Source organism: Mixophyes fleayi, chromosome 3 (genome assembly GCF_038048845.1).
Source record: "Mixophyes fleayi isolate aMixFle1 chromosome 3, aMixFle1.hap1, whole genome shotgun sequence".
Taxonomy (NCBI): Eukaryota; Metazoa; Chordata; class Amphibia; order Anura; family Limnodynastidae; genus Mixophyes; species Mixophyes fleayi.
In genome coordinates this window covers 158288333-158302179 of record NC_134404.1, presented here as the reverse complement: position 1 = coordinate 158302179, position 13847 = coordinate 158288333, and the positions used below count along the sequence as shown (strand labels likewise).

The 13847-nt window shown below is 39.1% G+C and overlaps 1 protein-coding gene across 8 annotated transcripts in view; it reads right to left on the bottom strand.

Annotated features, from left to right (window-relative positions):
* Positions 1 to 13847, bottom strand: part of MYO6 (myosin VI) — a 205516-nt gene that overhangs the window by 177746 nt on the left and 13923 nt on the right. The gene's annotated exons all lie outside the window — the stretch shown is intronic.

Here is a 13847-nt window from a genome sequence, read left to right as displayed (position 1 = left end):
CTCACCTTTGAGATGTTCCTTTGAACAAGCATGCAAGCTAACACTGTGGGGAAAATTTCAGTAGAAAAATACTTACTGCTTGAAAACACCATGTTAAGCAGCAAACAAAAACAGCCATGCTGTGGGAAACAGTGTTTTTAAAGAATAGAGAACAACCACATAAATAAATAATTAAAATAGCCTGAAAATCAACATGACTACACAGTAAAACATACACTACTGTGAGACATCACAGAAGAGAATCTGTCCTTCTAGAGCAGTGGTCAAGGAACAAGGGTAAATTACCCCAAATGGGGTAAAAATGTAATTCCTGGGGGTAATGCTGCCGATTCACATGCTGACAGTTGGATTGTAGACCCCTTTAAATGTGAAATTTCTGTTGTTCCAGAAGAGCCTCAAGGGTTGGCAGAGGCACTTCTTGAGCTTCGGTGCAATAATGAAGCATGTATTGCATTTGAAAACAAAGCAGATCTGTCATATTTTTGGATGTCAACAGCTGCAAAGGCATTCAAAATTGCACATGAGGAGGCAGTCAAAAAGTTGCTGCCTTTTGCAACAACCTACCTTTGCGAACAAGGATTTTCCACTCTAACGAACATTAAAACAAAGCAGAGAAATCAATTGGACGCTGAAGACTGTATCCAAATTGCTCTGACATCAAAATGCTCCAATATTGATGCTCTCGTATCAAAAATAAAGCAACATCAAACCTGAAGTTTTGAAGTTGAAGCTTTCAAAGAAATTTTGAATAAATTCAATAAAATTTTGAATTCTAATAATTAATAATATATGATTTCCCTTCCTATAAAATCAAGGGGGTAACGACAGAATATCTAAATATATTTTGGGGTAAAAGGTAAAAAAGTTCCCTGACCCCTGTTCTAGAGGCTACCCTCCTAAATGGTCACACCCTAGTGCACTTTTTAGAATTTAGCCATACGAAATGAAAGTGTTTTTTGTTTTTTTTTTAATTAATGGTGGCGGTGATTATATAATCGTACTAAGTTTAGGACCCAAGCTGCAATTCTAGTTATTGGATCTTTTCCTGTGTGGTGCATTGATTGTACTTTTTATGTAGGCAACAGTGATTATTGGATTCGCTTCCCAATCCAGCAGGTGGTTGTAGCAAAGCACATCCATCCATCTGCATAAAGTGGTTTTACAGAGATTGGCTTCTGTATATATGTTACACAGAAGGAGCTCTATAATGTTTTCCTCTAGGTGGCCATTTCTCCTGCTGTTTGCTGCCTTCTCTTTCATTCCATGGAATAAGTGTTAGATAGGAGATGGTGCGTGATTGGCTGTTGAAAGACCTATCCCTTTTATTAAATTGGTTTAAGCAAAAACCACATACAAACCAGTAATACAAGAATAACAGTAAGAAAAATAAATACTGTAGTAAAAGAAAACTGAAGCAGATGTCCAGAAACTGCAAGCTGTGACTCATCAATGTGCTCCAGCTGTAACACTATGAATTTAGATTATATACAACAGCCCCTGCCGCACCCATAAGGCCACGTATTAAACCTTTAAAATAAAAAAGGTGTAGTCATTATTTCAAAACAGCTGATACTGTACCGTAATATTGCTTAACTATTCAAATTGGAAAAGCACACACATAAAATACATATACACCGAGCAGAAGGCTGGTGCATCATTACGAAAACTATGTCATTAGCAGAGTTGTTAAACAAGGCGGTTGCTCCAATGGCTGTTTTGTTTGCTTTTAATGTTGCAACAACACATCAGTCCACATTACCACAGATGTAGATTCATCAATGCTGTATACAATATAAATAAAAGTATGTGCAATACTGAGCTTAAATCAAAACCTGAAGTAATTTGTGTTTCTACTTAACTGAATCTGTCTAGCATGCTTTACAGAAAGTAGCCAGGGGCAGGGCTGGGGTGGGGTGGGGGGGGGGGGATATGCCCCTCGGGCTGGTCCCATAGTAGGCTACCTTGGGTTGGGCCACCTGCATTTTTTATCTTTAAAAAGCTAAAAAGCTGTTAATAGGCTGCTGAGTAGAATTTTGCCCCCCGGGCTAAAATTTGCCAGCCCTCCCCTGAACGCAGCCATTGCTTAGGTGTGTGGCCCATCTGCATTTATCATCATTATGGAACCTGGGAATGGCTGGCAAGGGGGGAGGGACTCAGGTCAGTAGCTTATTAGGAATATTTTAAAGAAAAAATGCACGTAGCCCAGCCAAAGGTCTGGAATAAAGGAAAGTCATTGTGTGAATAACTTACTAGCTGCTAAGTTAACAAATACTCTGTACAGGCTGCAGACTGGAGTACTAATAGAAGGCAGAGCCAGTGATGTCAATCCAAGCAGACATAATGCTTTACAGCTCAAGCTGTTCTCATTGATGGGCCATTTACAAACAACCATTCTGAAAACATCATGGGCTAAATGTATCAAGCTGAGAGTTTTCCGACGGGTTTGAAAAGTGGGGATGTTGCCTATAGCAACCAATCAGATTCTAGCTATCATTTTGTAGATGTACAAAATAAATGACAGATAGATTCTGATTGGTTTTCAGACCCGCCGGAAAACTCTCAGCTTGATACATTTACCACCATATGTCCAAATAAACTTATATAAACATCCTTTAAAGATCTCCCCACCATTGTAGGACTAGGGAAATCATTAGTTGCAAGCAAGAAAATCAGGTATTCTCCGTCTGCCTTGCTCTAACAGATGCACAAAAACTAGATCAAATTGTTGCTGGTCATATGCAATGAGCCATCATAGCGAATATCTGGTATCACAGCATCTATGGCCCGGTAATATAGTCCTCTAACCAGCACCTATTTCCCAGGTGCTCCACTCGGCTGTTTTTACTTGAGATCCGGCACTTGGATTCCGACAGAGTCCAATTATAATAGGAGAAACAATGGTTTATTCTATTAGAACAGGCACTATGTGAGTACTACAGCCAACAGTGTGTGTTAGACCATAAACCACCAGTCTGACCAGTCCTGGCTGGAGCGGGCAATAACCTCCAACATTTTTCAATATCATTGCAAATTATTACAACTGCCCCCACCGCACTACTTCTTAATGTCACCAAACTGGCAAATTTTTCTGGGGAAAACACTGTAATGGTCCTTATGCCTAATAAACCCTCTTTTAACCCTATAACTGCATCACAGTAAATCTGATTAAAATTTGGGATAAATAATGGAATTTCTCTATTTACTAGACATTAACCATTAGCAAAATTTTTAAAAAGTGTTTATCCTCTGCTTTTGCGTATGTTTCCCTGTATATTGCATTTAAAACAAAATATATGTATCCCAATATGATACCAAATAAACGTTTGTCAGTCCTGAACAAAACAATCTACTATTAGATCATGTAAAAAAAATTGCTCCATCCCAGTTTATTAAAACATATAATATATTTTACAGACCTGCAGTGCTGGTAGCCATTCCTTTATACTTCATCTATGAAAAAGCCCATTAAGAGGCTTAGTTGTCCTGTAACTTAAGGCATTCTCATTTACTATTTTCAAATTTAAATATTTATATTGAAGTATTTAAACTGCTGTGATTTATTTAGAAAGGCATTACTTGTTTCTGCTTCAATTCTAGCTGTCCAGATTGTATTGTTTTGATTCCGCACTTACAGGTACGGTGTGGGGAACACAAGCCACTTAAACAGTCATCACAGTCATACAAAGTGTCAAGAGAAGAAATTACTACGGCACATTAAGCCCTCAGGCTATTAGTTGCATACCATTGAGTTACAATCATCATTTCAACATCATAAAAATACCAAGTTTGCCCGTGTAGTCTCAAAAAACATACCACATCCATACAGCACATGGGACACAACAGGAACGCCCCCCTTCCCTTGTTACATGAAGCCAGCTGCTCATTACATACCATCCATAGCTCTAAGACAAGTCTCTATTGAAGTGCTTTCACGGACCTGCACTTTGAGCTACAGACAGACTTAATTAGCCAATATAGAAACTGCAGCACAACCAGTCTCTCTGCTTCAGCTAACTTGAGCATTACACCTGTTACCCCACCTAAAGAGGGGACATGATTTTGGGGTGTTTACCAAAAGATTTCAATCTGATTTATTCAAGATTTTGAGAAATAGGCAAAGAAACAATACCAAGCCAACAGAACCAACAGTATTTTAGGTGACAGTTACATAGCCAATATTATTTGTTTGTGCCCCCACATTAGTTGTAACCAGTTCACCACGCTGGTGCTTGGTTCAATTTGGGGAGTTAGGGGACACTTTTTTCCCCTTCATTTATTTTTACCAGTAAAGACATATACGGATGACCATCAGCAGCAACAAAACCTACACACCAGAGTTCCAGGACTCCTAATTTATACGTAAAATAACAGGCGGCTTACTCTTACTATGCCACATCTCAATGGGTAGTGCTACACTTGTGTGTGCACACTCTTACTGCACTTGCACGCCAGTGATCCATCTCTCCATGCATAGGGGGCCACAAGTGCAACTTGCACTACAACTTGAATTTATTCTAAATTCAACGTTGTCTCACAGTAAAAGTTCTGTGCCTAAGAAATGGCCTTAGGGTCTATCTCTAAATGAGACTCCTTGTGTTTCACTAAAATTTGATAAGTTTGCAGAAATATTGTCAAGTATCATAACTTTCAAGTGACAGACTATTTATTTATACTTTATTTAAGCTTATGTTAACATAGCTATCCTTTTACTTAGCAATACACTTCATTGTACTAATGATGTAACCCTTTAGTGCATCCCCCACTACAATCGGGGGCTACAAACTCTGGTAAACGTAAATCTCCCATCCCCCACCCCACAAAAAAACCCTCAATCAATAACAGAGGCTTGTTCTTTTTAGCAATACAAGTCCCCACTGCTAGTGTTAAAGGCCAACTAGTAATATTCACACTGGGTGTCCAAGTCCAACAGGTTTGGAGAGATGAATAGTGGCTTGCAGAAATATGAATAGTAAAGGTACCATTCTAAACACGCTTCTCAGAACAGGTAACACAAGAAGATATACATGTTACTCTTCTTGATTCCGATATCACTTGGCTCACTGCTTGTGATGTTCAAAACGTAAGAACTGCCATTGACCAACATGTGGTGCGTTGAAGGATAAAGCATGATATATTTAAACCCTACCAGTCTGAGTCTCCTATTAAAATCCACAAATTTGCTCCTTTTCTTCTGGACCTTCATGGAGAAGTCTAGAAACACTATTTTATTTTATTGAAGCCATTCTTGCCTCTATATCAGCAGCCATGCCAAAATGGAACATAATAGTGCCCCTGGAGGTGGTTCATGTACGGGTACCTGAGCCACACACACATATCCCGCCACAACTGAATCCAAGCAACGCCTCAACAGAAAAACCTATTAAATTTAAGTGCTCAGTTCTAAACACTGAATAAAAAACCTTCACTCTGGGCAATAAAGCCTATACTCTGGTATGGCCAATCCACTTTAAATACACAAGGAGTGGAACTTGTAAGGATCTCTGAAGTATGCTGGTGCCTAATCACTATAAACAATAAAGAATATTGTCTGGTTTCTGCTTCATCTTCAAGTTGGATGTGACTGTAATAACCACCAGGCTAGATTTCAATTCCCACTATGCACTCCACTGTTCTCCTCAGGTCCACTCTGTGCCTTTGCTCAATTCCTCTACATAAGTAAATCACTAATGTCTCCATTGCCCATCCAATCCCTCTGCCCCAAGTGATAACTTCACTTTGGATAAAAGTACTTTAAATGGATAGGTCTACAACAGGCGTCAAACTTGGGGCCAAAACGCATATTCTTTGCTGCCCCTCAAGGGCCCAGGAAAAAAAAAATTTGATGCGGCGGTGTCCGGCGCCCTCCTCCCCTCCGCTCTTGGCACTGAATGCTGCGCATGACATCATCACACCCGACATTTGCAGTGAGGAGCGCACAGAGAAGAACCACGAGAAGAAGAGAAGAAAACAGAAGAGAAGAAGGCAATAGAAAGGTAATTGGAGCAAAATCAGAATAATGGAGGGAACAGTGTGAAACAGGAGAGACAGATGAAGGGGAGCAAAAGCTCCAGCATGCTTTGCCAATATATAGCAGCCTATTGCTGGAAGTGTATGCAGGGACTTGTAGTTTCACAACACATGGAGCACCACAGGTTAGCCAAGCCTGTCATAGGGCATCACACACTATAGCACAGAAGGATGTCTGCTTGTGAGTCTCCCACTAACTGACCAAAGTGGAAATTAGATCTATTCCCCCTCCTCTCCCCATGTCCTCAGTTATTAAAGTATTCTTCTGTCATATATATTAAAAGGTTTCTTTTTATCATGTTTCATTTGGTGGAACTATAGTCAAAGTAAGAAGTAGCACAGTACTCACAATATCTATTTTAAATAAAATAAAAATTGTACACAAAATATACAACTAAATGTAATCTAATCTAATCTTCACTTTTAAAATATGCAACTTTTGTTAAAAATCCTGCCAGAACAACATAACAGATAAATGTGCAAGAAATACAAGGCTAATGCGTGCATTTTATTCTGCAAGATATTTGAAATCTAAAACAGGATTAACTGCTACTTTCCTAATGGTCTGTAAAGAAGTGAGGAATTGTGATACAAAGGCTGTGTTGAGCTTCCAGACAACAACTAAGTTATTACATGGACATCTATTATAAATAGATGTCCATGTAAAAGTGAATGGATGTCAGAGATTACATTTTGAAATTTATTACTGTGCATAATTTATATGACTTTAAACAATCACAATGTGCAACAAGTAACATTTGTATGCAGTTACCTATATTATGAGTAAAGAATATTTCCACCCAAAACCGTTTTTAGTTTAGGGTGGAATTAGGCAGCATATGTAATATGACACTTATCTGCCCTTTCCAAATATGACAGATCCTGCAATTACTTCAGTATCCTGAGCAGAAGATCCTCTCGCTCTCCTGCTCAGGGGATGGGCTTTTTTTTATGAAACACTTTGGGTTGGTGTTAGTGTATCTCAAACTTTCTCAGTTCAGGGCACCCTTAGTGTCTCCGTAATTTTTTCAAAGCACCCCTAAGTTAAAATAATTACCAAGTAGTCCCTTGGCAGGCTTTCCACTGACCCTGGCCACGGCATAACCGTGAGATCGCCACGGCACCTCAGGCAGCCACGGCACACAGTTTGGGAACCACTATCCTATAAGGAAAATACTGTCACAAATCACCCTACAAGTTGAACCTGTTGTTGACCAGAGCTTCACCTATAGCAACCCCCTTTCCCATAGAACCAGATATGTTCGCCAGTAGTCGGTTGTCCCCGGGACTTATTCTCGAGTAGTGATAACTCAACTCCGTTATGCAGGCACCACAGAGAACTTGATAGTGGGATGCTGGCAGGAATACTCCTGGACCAGATAAAGCAGGAACACTGAGTAGTAACAGGATGCAGTACCAACCTCTACCAGTATAACAGATTGGCAGTCTGGAGTAGACGATGATGTAGTACCAGCTGTGGCCTGTGTGAGATGGAGCTAGAGAGCAGCACAGTGTCAGAGAAAATTCCAGAGCAAGATAGAGCAGTAAATCTGTACTGCGAAACACTGCAGACACAGGTGAGTCTGATGGAGCGAATAGCTGGAACCACGATCCTGCGTCAGGGAGAAGATCTCACAGACGAAAAGGCAGAGTCCAAATCCAAGCAGAAGTCAGGGCCACGAGCAAACAAGCAAGGTCAGTATTCAGGCAGAAGTCAGGGTCATGAGCAAACAAGCAAGGTCGGTATCAAGGAAGAGGTCACAACGGGTATAAATCAGGAAAACGGTCAGACTCTTCACAGAACCAGGAGCACGGAGAAGCAAGCGTGTGAACACTATAACCGGCAAAGGCAGAGTGAAAGTGAATCTTCATATTATTGTAACAATGTGTATGTTTTCAATATAATATCCCTTTAGTAATCCCATATTGGCAACTCATATTCCTAGTAAATATTCTGGTCCTGATTTAGAGTTACGAGTAAATACAACTTGAAGGTAACATTTTGCACCTTTGCAAAACCATGTTGGGCTACAGGAGAGGCAAATGTAAAAAACACAGAAAAATGTATAGTCGAGAGTGTGGCAATTCCTAGCTCAGCTTTGTGTAAAAAGATCACACTACTTGAGTTCCCACTGCCACTCGGGTCACGTCTCCATGGAGATGATATGTCAATTATTTGTCTTGATTTTGATTGGAGGACGGGGCGGAGGTGTGAAGACATGCTTACTGTTTGCTATTATACCTCTACTCAGTTTCAGGTTGTAATATCACTATGACATTGTGCAACCATGGAAACAGTATCCAGAGGTTCAGATTTATAGAAATTTCAGTTTTTTTGAATTTGCCCGAATTGTTTTTATAATTACATGTCGGTCTGGAATTTTGTTTGACTTTATGACTATCAGAACTAGGCGTGCCATTAGACGTGGTTCATATATGTATTTACAACAAGATTAATGATTGGCCAATCAGACTATAAAAGGATTAGAGGTGTGTGGATTCCCCTCCCCTTGATAAAAACACTTTGGGGGGTATTCAATTGTTGCTCCAGACCGCAAAAAAACGAGCGCGTTAAAACTATTACCGTTTATACGGTAAACTTGCGCGTAAAAAACGTTAATACGGTAGTTTACTCGCTGAATTTCATCTCGCAGCTCAGGGAGCTGCGAGATGAAATTCAGCGAGTAAATTACCGTATAAACCAGGCCTGTCCAACCTGCGGCCCTCCAGATGTTGTGAAACTACAAGTCGCAGCATGCCCTTCCAGCTATCAACTGGTTGTCTACCGGCAAAGCATGCTGGGGCTTGTAGTTTCACAACACCTGGAGGGCCGCAGGTTGGACAGGCCTGGTATAAACGGTAATAGTTTTAACGCGCTCGTTCTTCCGGCGGCCGGAGCAACAATTGAATACTAGGGGATTTCCTAGGAATTGGGATGACTTCACCATAACACAGAGGCGTTCTACTGGAGCCACAACCCAGGACATTTGTTACAACTATCCATGTTGTCACTGCTACTGATGTGAGAGACTTACATTACCCCAGAAGGGAATTCTATTTTTATTGAACAAGTTTTAAAGACACACACTTATTGTGAAAGCTTTTGTAATATCTGTAACTGTTTTATATTAAAGTTGGACTATATTGTACTATGGGAGGTATTTGTATATATTCTTTAGGAATTTATAAATCCATGCATCTTGCCACGCCTATGAGGTTAAGAGTTGAAAGAAGAGGAAATAAATAATCTTAAATATGGATTTCCGGGTGTGGAAGAGTTAGATAACGGATACCATTACTTTATTTACATGTAAGTGCATTTGCATACACACTGTGGTAATATATTATGAGGCATTTCCCTATTACTCTTCTTTTTGGAGTTCTCACAAGCTGCCCAAAGGTATTCTATGCCTACTACCAATCCATTATGTCTTAAAGTTGTTAAAAGGTGAAGCGGATGGATCCCAATTGGGAGATAAAAATTGTGGAAAACTGAGAGATTTAGCAATAGAGTGCAGTTCTCATTTATATAAAGTTACTAAAGTCACCTTTCTGGCACCTTTTCTCTTCCTTTTTTGGAGCTCAAGAATCCACTTGATGAAGTCTGATGAGTGTGAGTGAGGTTGGCATTACTCCTCACATATCCTTCACATTTTGCTGTAGTGTGTTCAGCACATTCACTAGGTTTGCATGCAGCATTTTATATTACTGATAAGTTGGATTGGATTGGATACATATATTTGTTTTTTTTTCATGGTACTCGATGAGAGGGGTCATTTCATCACAAGAGTTGCTTTGCAAAGAAGAAGGAAGAACTATTGTGTAGTCATTCATGATCAATAATCAAGTTGCTTAAAGACTACCTGAATTGGTGGTGACATTGTGTGAAGTGACACTGTTTGCACATTTGTAGACTGAAAATAAAGCTGCCCAGTATTTTTGTGCTACATGTAAAAATAAGGTAATTTTTTTCCCTGCATGCAAAAAAACAAGAAAATATTTGCACCCCTTGAATCGCAACATGGTCCACTATTTAGCTGGACTTCCTTCTAACTCTAAGGGGCATATGTATCACTTGAAAAAGTGGAGATGTTGCCTGTAGCAACCAATCAGGTTTCAGTTATCATTTATTTAGTACAGTCTACAAAATGACAGCTAGAATCCGATTGGCTGCTATAGGGAACATCTCCACTTTTTCAAACTCGCAGTTTTCTAAATATACACGTAACAGCGGTCCTCTATGACTAAATATCACAATGTAGCTCCCTAAGCTTGTTTACTTATAAGTATGGTTATAGTACTTTAGTGGTTAATGTACTTGTACGTAATGATGCAAACTAGAAAATGCTGATATTATAACTATAAATTACAGTTTCACAAGTACCGTGTAACCTACTTTTCTCTCTCTTATTTTGCAAAAGCAGTAGTGTATGAAATTGTATAATTTGTAAAATAAAATACCTTTTTAAGTACACATTTAGAAAAAACACAGCACAACACAGAATGTAACATTAAATCATACCTTCACATATGAAATTTTATTATGTGATGTTATGACTTAATATTACATTCTGCACTGTACAAATATTTATTAAATATTGGCTAAAAAAAAGAAAAAAAAGTGGGGAGGAGGGTGAAGCTGAGACACCCCATTAACCATCATGTCTCATTAGTACATAACAAACACAGGCTTAGACAAGAACAAATCCATGATAGAAACATTTCTTTGTGTTTCTATGCCTATGATCATTGGGTCCCAAAAGACTTGATCACTGACACATCCCTTGTTAATAGAGAAACAAATCCTAACTTCTCCTTTATTTACATTAATAATGATTTCTTCTGTCAATTGTGATTAATGGTTAGGAAGGGACTTTTTGGAACCAAACGTAATAGTACTCTAGTAACTTCATTCCTCCCCTCCCTTCTACATACTGTAATTTATAACTAACATTCAAGATTTATTAGCCAGTGTTATTTTCTTGTATCCCCATTTGCTTTCTACATACTAAACTAAGTGTCTATAAATAAACTTTGTATTATATACAGACTTTCATGTCTGGATGTGCTATCACAACTACTAAAACTTGACTACAAGTAAAAAGTACAGATTTGGGGATGAATGTATTAGAAAATGAAGGTGTGGGGCCTAATACAACACAAATGTCCTACTGTTTTCTTCAGAGGGTATACAAACATATGCTGAAATACTATTACGTATACTAAACAGAGCCCACTCTTATTCTCCATGCCCTGTGTTGGCTGGCTTACATCTGTCGTCTTGCCAAACCATGGTCATTGTTCACCTTACTTGCTTCACGCTTCTTTCACATGACTTGAATGTCTCAGTAAGAGTAACTAAAAGTGTAATCAAACTGGACTAGAATGAGGAAGAAAGTGCAAACATCTTTGCAGGAGACAGGATAGTTCATGCACAACCCTTGATAAGCACTGTTTATCAGGATATTAGGTAGATTCCAGATGTGCCTTTAAACACACTGCCGCTTTAAAATTTGGCTGTGAAAGTTGCCGCATATCGTTGGATTTGCAAAAATCGCTCCTTAATACATTTACCCCCAGTGCATTTTTTTTTGTTTTGATTATAACCTTCTTCTTAAAAGTAAATTTAATGGAAATTAACTTTTTTAACCCTGACCCCCGGGAACCCATCCAATTAACAGAACCATGTGGTTTTCATGTACCCACTGGCCTTTCACCAATTAATGTTTAGGCTTAATAGCTTGGAGATTTTTGAATACAAACAGAAAAAAATTGATGTTGTGCAGATCTGGAACTGTTCTTAGCAGATATGGGGCTATGCCAGTGGGCTTCGTGGGTAAAGAGATTAATGTAGAATCTATTAAAAAGTCTACAGACAGAATAGACTGTTATCCATGCTCCAAGCCTCCCAGTGCCAGCCACATTGACTTATCCCAAGTCACTGGATGGAATTGCAAAAGAGACAAATGATGTCAGACTAAGACAAATGGGTCCATTTAGTCGGCTTAACTACATACCCACGCAGTCTATACTATTAGCACTGTATTATACTAATCCTTTAAACATTTACAGGGTGTATGTATGTTATCCATTAAACACTGTCCCACAGAAGCATTATTCAGACTTCTCTTACCAGACATATAGCAAATACCGCAATAAGCATACATAGGAACCAGTCAAAGATCAGTATATGTTCTTGTCAGGGCTCTCATCACTGCCTGTCACAGGATAAATTATCAGCAATAAAATAATCACATCGTCATCTACTAAGAAACGTGGAACACTACGATTAGCAGCCAGATTCAAGGTGTCGTTATTACTAGTTTGTTTTCACACAGTAAACTCTATTCACCAAGAACATATGAATAACCACGTCTACTTTAAAGAAACAAACCATTGTATATTAGGGAAATGTTATCCTATTTAAGTCAAAGACAAATGAAATGCAGAAATGACACAAAAGGACATTCTATAAAAGACCTTTATGAATACTGGTGTTGAAGTGTTACCAAAAAGTTGCTGCAAACCAGTCAGTCAGATTTGACCTTCCTTTTTATTCAGTATAACTTAGAAAATGAGAGCAAAGATCTGAATAATTGCTATGCGTTACAGCACCTTTTCTGCAATTACCTATGCACCCATATAATTCCCATTAGTCATCTTGCCAAATGAAACAATGGTGCTGCCACTGAGAGATTCTTTCATCAAACATTATTACTAGATTAAATCAGACAGACATTCTTACATTTTTAAAAGAAATGTGCCAATGAAAGCACAACTACACTGGAGTAACTGGCGGAATAAGGAGCTATAATAGGTGATAACTGTAAAATGCAATATTGTTAAAAGCAAAATCTAATTGGTACCTGTGCTGGGCAATTTCATTATTACAGTAATGTGAATGCATCGTATGCTCAAGATAAGCATTCTGGGAGACTAAACAATACCACTATTTAAAAAGTCAATTTTGAAAAACCGTGTAGCTAAATAAAATGCATGTATATCACATTCAAAAGTTATTAAAGCACAAATAAGCAACAGCATTATACATGCATGATCTCCTTGCCAACAGCCTGGTCTGATTTTATATGTAATTATTTATGAAAAGACAGTTAGGATTTGTGACAGGATGGACCGCCTATGCCACCCTGTCTGTTGTTTCTGGGAACCAGCTGGGCTTAATTTCCCTTTCGTTATTCCGAATACACCCCTCCTGTCGCAGTAGGAGGAGCCTGCTGCCACCACTGGACTCCTTTATGGCATCCAGAACCACATTCCTTCTGGGTAACTGTCGCTGCTAGAGTACTCCCGTGCTAGTACACTTGGCTGGTACCCCTGACCGCTTACTGTGGATCAGGGTGCGTAGATGGATCCCCCCTGGCCTATAATACTGGCCAGAGCTGCAGGGTAGCGGGCAGAGCAGTGGTACTAGGAGCTGGGTAAAAGCTTCAGAACAGCCGGAGGACGGATTAGATATAGGGTCTAATCTGTAGGTCACAGGATTACAGCAATATTGAAGAAGTTGTCAAGCAGGGTCTTGAAGCAAAGAGTGATGTTTATTTCGCTCAAGTGTCCTGACAAGGACAGTTCCACTGATTAAAGGTATCAGTGGTCAGGTCAGATGGAACATTAGAATGAAATATTTCAGTGTACAAGGGTCTCTTTTTATACAGTTTTAGACACAGCCTCACAGGCTTTTTTTTAGAATTAATATCAGCAGCTGAATTTTTTACCAAACTATCAATGCATTCGCTCACAAAGATGATCCCTTCCTAAATTGCCACTTTCTGTTGTACTTTAGGATTAATGGTGTACACCTT